Here is an 8,535-nt window from a genome sequence, read left to right on the forward strand (position 1 = left end):
ATTTATAGAAATCTCAGAAAGTGTTTTTTATACTTTCAGGATCATATAATGTATTACCGGTTGAGTCTGTGACTGCAAATATGGTTGTTTTTTCTTTATTTGTTTCTTTATTTATTTTTAGCTGATTAGCTAAGAAGCTTCCTGACTTATTGTCATGTTCAAAGTTTTCTATTCGAAGTCTTTGAATTAAAAATGTATTTTGCTTTTCAATATAAGATAAGATAGGCTTTATTGATCTCACGTTGGATAAATTCACTATATATTATTCACTATATATTCATTTAATTCTAATTTTGCTTTATGGATTTTATGACCCAACTTTTCCTCTTCCTGGGAGGATTCTAGAAACTTATTTTTTTCCTCTAATTCCTGAATCTTTTTGTTTTATAACACCTTTTTTGAGACGAGAATTAAATTATTTTACTTCTCATCACTGGTTTCCCTGCCTTCCATAGGATAGACGCTGATGTCCCTGCTAGATAATTGTACTCCAAGTATGACGGCCACTTTTCTTTAAAATATTTGACGAATTCTTGATTTTTAAGCAATGATGTAATTCGTGTCCAGCTTTTGTTTTGTGGGGTTATTGTTTTATTTATTAGGGTTAAAGAAACAGGAGCATGATCACTGACAGCAATAGGATGAATTACAGCATCTGAAATGTCAGACAGCAGCAAGCTGCTGATTAAGAAATAGTCCAAATGAGAGTAGGAATGATGGACATTTGAAAAGAAAGTATATTCCTTACTGTTAGGATGCAGAGATTGCCATGCATTGCAAAGACAATAATCAGTCATGTATTGTTAGACTACATGTAATGACTGCCAACTGCACTGAGTCCCTGTTGTATTCAACCTGTCTATTTCCTTATTTAGACCAAAATTGTGGTCACCCCCAATAAATAGTGAGCAATCCAGGTGTTTTGAAAGCGCATGGAAAAGTTTGTGGTAGAATGAGGGTCATCAACATTTGGGCCATATATATTGACAATACATAACTTTTGGTTATGAATAGATATTGTTATTATTATGAATCTACCGTCAGGATCTATAATTTTGGCTAATATTGTAAAACTAACAGTTTTATGGATTCAAATGGCTACTTCCTTTTGTCTAGAGTTATCGCAGTCAGCAAACACATTAGGGAACTCAGGTGAGTTAAGATCATTTACAGTTGTAGCTGATTTATGGGTTTCTTGCAGTAAGACAACATCTGCCTTTACTCCAGCCTTCTAGATGTGAGAAATGAAGCCCTCCCATGGGAGATGGGGGACAGTAGGTCCCATTGCCTTCAGGTGGTGAAGAGCAGCAAAGTTAAGCCAGAGGTAAGAGAAACCCAGTGTTCCATCATTAAAATTAACAATGATCAGAGTACACTGCTAGATGATGTTCAAAGAGCAATAGCCAACCAAGAGAAACGCTGTTTCTCTTGATTGGCAAAACAATTGGTAGGCGGACCAACTCAACCAGCATTTCAAGAGCCAAAACCATGAGCTAGATCACAGCCAAAGTTTACACCAGATGGTCAGCCTATCTGTTTCAAGTGTAGAGGCATTGGACACATTGCTAGAAATTGCCCACAGGCAATGAGGGGCCAAGATTCTGCAACACCTGGTCCTTCGGGGTGGAGGAAAACTTGCACCCTCAGTTGTCATGAGCCAAACAATTCGAGGGGAAGTAGTTGGCTCACCAAAAGAGATCCCAGACAGAGGTGTAATACTAGCAGGTGGAGAGTGCAAGACTGTTGAAGTGAAACTTACGGGTGTTACAGTCTCGTGCCTACTTGATACTGCCAGTCAGGTTAGTGCAATTTCTGAGAGTTTCTTCAGAAACCAGTTATCGAAATAGGTGAAAGACATGTATCCTGCGTTTGAGTGGTTAAAGCGTACAGCGGCAAATGGTTTGGACATTCCCTACCTAGGTTATTTGGGGATTAATGTGGAACAGGGTTTATACAGGAATGAGTAACCCTAATTTAATGCTTTTTAATGCTCATTTAATGCTCATAGAAATAATTTTAATGCCATCAACAAGTACCCATATATTTATTTATTTATTTATATATATATATATATTTATATATATATATATATTTTTTTTTATTTATATATATATATATATATATATATACATATATATATATATACATACATATATATATATACATACATATGTATATATACACATACATATATATATATATATATATATATATATATATATATATATATATATGTATATAGTACTTGTTGATGGCTGTGTTCAGACAACAGAGCACCTCCGCATGCAGTTTTGCATTGGATCCAAATGTTGTTCGAAGACCGTCTGCTTTCCCGACGTTAGTGGCAGTAAAGCTTGCTCCAGCTGCTGCTGCGCTGTTTACGGTAGCTAATGCGGACGTGACTGCGCTGGTTACAGAAAAGTAACTTGACATCGTTAGCTGTTGTCTGCCCCTTGCAGCTGATCTGTGTCTGGCTGCAGTGGTGTAGTGGTCCCTGGTGCAGTGGGTATGCTCTCATTGTTTGCCCTTTTAGACCCAGCTCAGAAAAATGCTGACATGTAGCACTGCTATATTTAGTTTAACTAAAAATCCATCACTACGGTTTACTCATTTTAACTTAAAATTTTTAGCCTAAAACATTTAGATTAAAATGTTTCCTTGAGGTACTACGTGAGATGTAAAAATACTGTTGTCTCTTTTTTAAAGATTTTATCCAGCTTCTGGCAGGTAATGTAAAATTTTCTTTGGTTTATATTGAAGGAATTCCTACACTACATCCAGAATCAACATTTCATTACTTTACTGTAGGTTTTTCAATATAGATCTAGATGATAAGGTATATGGAAAGTCCTAAATTGAATGAGATAAAGGTAATGACAAGGATCCATCCATCCATTTTCCAAACCGCTTTATCGCTCATGGGGTCGCAGGGATTGCTGGTGCCTATCTCCAGCTTTCACTGGGCAAGAGGCAGGGTACACCCTGGACAGGTCGCCAGTCTGTCACAGGGCAACACAGAGAGACAAACAAGGACAATTTGGAGAAGCCAATTAACCTAACAGTCATGTTTTTGGACTGTGGGAGGAAGCCAGAGTACCCAGAGATAACCCACGCATGCACAGGGAGAACATGCAAACTCCATGCAGAAAGACCCAGGGGTGTACTTGAACCCAGGACCTTCTTGCTGCAAGGCAACAGTGCTACCCACTGCGCCACTGTGACGAGGAGAACATCAAAACTCAAATCTCTTTGTCTCTGCAAATCATGAATTGTCAAATAATGGACGATGATTTTAAACTTGACAGTCAAAAAGGGACCTCAGTTAAGTCATTTTTATCATTTAAGGAACAAAACAAAGGTAAAACCTATTCTTTCAAGGCAAAAATACACTACTCTAAGCCTTCATTTCATCATGACTGGATTGGTGCATCTCTTTATCTCTGAATCGGTCAGTCCTCACTCAAACGTCTGCAGCAGGTTCAAACGCTACTGCACACCTTTTAATGTAAAAACATAAACTAAAGCACATTACCTGATCCTGGCCTGTCTTCATTGGTTGCCTCTTTATCTTAGAGTTCAGTTTAAAGAACTTCTGTTTGTTTTTAAGGATTTAAACAGCTTATTATAATTGTTGTTGTTGTTTTAAACTGTTGAGTCTTTATCCAAGTCATTTTATTAGATGTTATTTTGTTTTATCTCCTGTTAAAGTGCTCTTTAAATAATGATGACAATGATGATGATTATGATCACAAGAAGCTTTTGCATCATCACCCAGAAGCTGGAAAGAAAAGAGACAAAATGATTTTTCACACCTCACTTAGTAACTCAAGAAATTATTTTAAACTAAATATTTTATGCTAAAATATGAAACTGTTTATTGGTTGTTGTTTTTTTCTTCAATCCCACCGTTATGTTTAGTAATTTCTGCCAAAAGCTGCAGCATTTTGATTTAATCCATCTGAATGCATTATTTGCAAGCCCTATTCTGATTGGATGGAAAGAAACCTGTCTGTGATTGGCTGGTGAGGTGGACAGTTTTTTAAGTCAGAAGCGCACAGACAGAATCCAGCGAGCCGCGCACAGCTGTTATTGAGCGTGGAAGTAGCAGGTCACAGGCAGACACGGAACCAAGCACAAGCATAGTGGATTGAGAAGAGTTTATCAGTTTTGAGCGCACGCGCATGATGTTTTAATACCTGTCTCACTGCGCGCTCAAACAAAAGACACAAATATCGCTCCAGAAGTTGGTATAGGCAATGCTGACTGAAAAATAAGTGGGTATACGCCGTATACCCGTGTACACCCTGGACTACACTGTCTGACTTCATGTGAGATTGTGAAGCATTGACACCCATTGTGCAAAGCTTCATATTTTTTTACAAACACGGTAAAATCCTTCGTCATCTTTATCGTCGACAGGCTGCAGCCATGTCCCAAATTCCTCGTTTTCCATCCGCTTTTGTTGAAACTAGCATTTTCCCATTCTCTTGCTCTTTCTCCGCCTCGAGCTCCTCTTCCGAACATTGTACAAACATACGGCTTTATGATCAACCGGAAGCAGTTCCGTGCAAACACGCGGAATCAGGTAAATCTGATAATATATCAGACGAAACTGTTTCTATGACCATATTTTTTTTTAGAAAAAAATAAGGCATTTTTAATGCCACAGATAATCACATTTAATGACTTTAAATGCCAATTAAAGCCTCAATTTAAAAAAATCTAATGACCTGCGGAAACCCTGTGGAAGCATTGGGTCTGACTATTCCAGAGAGAGGATTTTTGATAGTCAAAGATTCTGCACAGACTTCCGCCATTCCAGTTCTCATAGGAATGAACATTGTAAAAAAAAAAATACAGAGAACCCGTATGCACTGAGTTTGACACCATGCTTCAAGGCAAACTTGACTCACACTGGAGGGAGGCTTTTCATCATCTGCAGGCAGTAAATGTGACAGAAAGGCAGTCGTTTGCCAGGGTCACTGGTAAGGATGTGGTCCATGTGCCCGTTTCATCGCTGCTACGGTTATGGCAAAAGGATTTAGGATTGTAGGTGAGGAAGCCTCATTGCTGTTGCTGAAACCTGTGAATGCATCCTTACCTGGAGATTTGTTTGTTCTGCCTACTTTAGTCTCATTTGAGAGTAAAATTTTTTCAGTCCAAGGGATGAACATGTCTGGTGAGGAAATCTGGTTAAGGCAAAGGACTAGGTTAGGGGTTTTAGCTCAGGTGGACAATGTGGAAAGTGAAGAGCTTTGTGAAGTACAGATCCAGAAAATCTCTGCAGATATTGAATAAGTGAGCACAGACAAAAGACTTAAGACTTCCACAGATTTACAGTCCCGTCTTGATAAACTTGATATATGTGGGAGCCCAGAACAACAACCACAGTTGGCTTTGTTGATAGAGAAATACTCATTTGTGTTTGCAACTGAAAATGAAGATCTGGGTTAAACAGACAGAGTGCAACGTGAGATCCCTCTTACAGGTGACATACCTGTAGCACAGACAAATCCTACCCACACAGTACAACAAAGTCAAAGATCACATTGGCAGGCTGTTAAAGAAAGGAGCTATTCAAGAGAGCTCCAGTGCCTATGCTATGCCAATAGTACTGGTGAGGAAAGCAGATGGTAGTCTTAGGTTATGTTTATATTTCAAAAAACTCAACACAAAAAAGTGAAGCATTTCCGCTCCCGAGAATTGATGAGAGTTTTGATGCACTGAGAGGGACGAAATTCTTTTCAACCATAGATTTGGCGAGTGGATACCATCAAGTGGCCATGCATGAGAGAGACAAAACTAAGCCTGCTTTCACTACAGTGTTTGGCTTAAATGAGTATGTGAAAATGCCTATTGGTGTTTGTTACTGTTATGAATGTAATACTGCTATTCCCCATTGTGCCTGTAGGTGGCACTGCCACTGGTAATTATTAGTTGTGTTCTTTAATAAATCCAGAAGAAGAAAAGTATCCCTGAATGTTGGCTGTGATTTCTAACGTGGTTTACCCCAAGTGCTTTAATACATGTTATGTCAGTGGAAACATAACAGTTACGGACCAGCCACATTTCAGAGACTTGTGCAGGTGACTATGAATAATCAAATTTTTTGTATACTCTTAGTTTACCGAGATGACATCTTGTTTATTTTAGAGACATTTGAACAGCATCTTGAGAGATTTGAGACTGTACTTAAGAGACTGGCAGAGACGGGCTTCAAGGTGAAGGTACAAAAGTGCGCTTTCCTACAGCAGTCAGTGAAGTTTTTAGGGCATCAGGTGTCAGCTGAAGGTGTGGGAACCGACCCCTCCGGGGTCTCTGCTGTTAAAAACTGGAAGGTACCAACTATGGTCAGAGAGCTGCAGTCATTTTTAGGCTTCTGCAGGAAATACAGGAGATTCATTCGAGGTTTCTCACAGAGGTTTAGGTGTGAAGAAACATCACCAGTTTTGCGCTCTATGGACTCCAGAGTGTGACTCTTCCTTTGAGCAGTTAATGGAAAAACTTGTCTCTGCTCCCATTTTGGGCTTTGCTGATTTCACACAACCTTTTATAGTTGAGACAGATGCAAGCCAGGTTAGGTGCCATTCTGTGTCAGCAGCAGGGTGATACCAAATGAGTCATAGTATATTCTATTCGAAAGCTGTGTCAGGATGAGAAAAATGAAAGAAATTACATTAGTATGAAACCAGAGTTACTTGCCTTAAAATGGGCTGTTGCAGAGAAATTCAGACGCTCCTTGCTGGGTTCAAAGTTCATTGTCCTGACTGACAACAACCCCCTTTGCCACCTCAAGACAGCCAAGCTAAGTGCCATGGAATAGAAATGGGTAGCGCAGCTGTCTGTCTTCGATTCTGAAGTTAAAAACCGTCCTGGCTCTAGCAATGCAGCTGCAGATGCCCTCTCTAGCCAGGAGTTTAAAGGGGAGCCTGAAACAGACCCTGATTCGGATTTTGATGATTGCATTTCTGTTTGCAACCTGATTGGCTGGGGAACAGTTCTTGATACTGATCTTGTCATTAAATGTTTTGTGTTTTACAGAGTGAGACAGATTTGTTAAAAGGATTTAGGGCATTCTGGGATAGGGGCAGGAGGCCAAGTCCCAGGGAGAGAGCATCCCTGCCTGGCCAAGTGAAAAAACCCTGCTTAATCAGTGGGGTTACATACAGCAACGGGAGGGGTGTTGTATAGAGTTATCAAAGACCAACTTCATGGGGATGTGTGGCAGTTGCTTGCAGGAGCATGTCCTTATGAGTGTACACGACAACATAAGACACCAGGGCATTGAACGTACTGCAAACCTGTTGAGAGAGAGATGTTTTTTGGGTAGGACTATGTGATGATGTTGAAAGCTAGGTTTAAAACTGTGAGTGGTGCATTTTGACCAGAGGGGGGGATTTAACCCCCCCGGTTGTGATATCCCCCTCTCTGGTCATTCATGTTTTATCCCTGGGGGGGGGATACATTCCTACTCCCTCTGATCTAAATAAGTGATATTATCAGGGGTTAAAGTTCTCCGTCGCTGCGACGGATTACGTCATTTGGAAAATAAGCGCAAAATGTTCAGTGTAGACTTTTTATTCAAGGTTTTAAACAGAAGCTGCACTCAACCAATGACACTTGGCAGAGCCGGGACATTAGCCAATCAGAGAGCAAGTAGAGCAGGTCTTTACAAAGTGGAGATCTGCCAGTCTGAGGTATCGTGTTTCATTATTTTAAGTTTTGGGAGAACATCTCAAACTGACTACAGATGGTATGAATGAGAGTGTCGGTGGTCAAAGGGTTTCTTTGGATTTATGTGAACCACCAGGTCAGAAAGTTCAGCGGATTGAACAGCTGACAACGACTTCCCTCGGTAAGTGTGTCAATCTGCTCCTTCAGTTAACTAATGAACTATTTCCACATGTGGCCATGTCGCCTGTCAGCGTTTATTCCATCGCTTCCAGTAACTTAGCTGATAAACGCAGCGACCAACCAGGGATCTCCTTATGATTCCCTGTTATGTTTTATTTAAAACTGAAAGAGTAACGCTCTAGCTAAGCTAATTTAGCATGACGCGCTTTTTTTTAAGAAGGAGAAGAAGGAGGGTCGGAATGTGTAACGATGTCCCGGTTTGATTGGGTCTGATTCGGAAAAAGTAAAAAAATAAAATCACAAATTAGTCCACCTGCGCTTTTCTGAAGCAAAGAAGGCAGAGCTGCAGTCAGAGCGGCTGTCAGTCAATAAGCAGCAGCTCCATCTAATGAACAGCTGAACCAGGACACTTGTTAAATAAAATCAGAAGGATTTTGATGCATACAGATTATTAAGGAAACTAAGTCACCAATGAAAAAAATAAACTGCAGCTACATCATGGACTGGAGAACGGGTTCTAACTGTGTGAGACTGGAGAAAGGCGATCCTCAGAGAGTTTTTGTAGTTATTTGTTATTTTTACACGGAGTGGAGCGCGATGTGAAGCGACACTGTAGAAGCGAGTCGCACCAGAAACGTGAAAAAGCCTCCTGTGGATCTATGGACTGATTTTACTCCAACC

The sequence above is a fragment of the Fundulus heteroclitus genome, chromosome 20 (genome assembly GCF_011125445.2).
Source record: "Fundulus heteroclitus isolate FHET01 chromosome 20, MU-UCD_Fhet_4.1, whole genome shotgun sequence".
NCBI classification, from domain to species: domain Eukaryota; kingdom Metazoa; phylum Chordata; class Actinopteri; order Cyprinodontiformes; family Fundulidae; genus Fundulus; species Fundulus heteroclitus.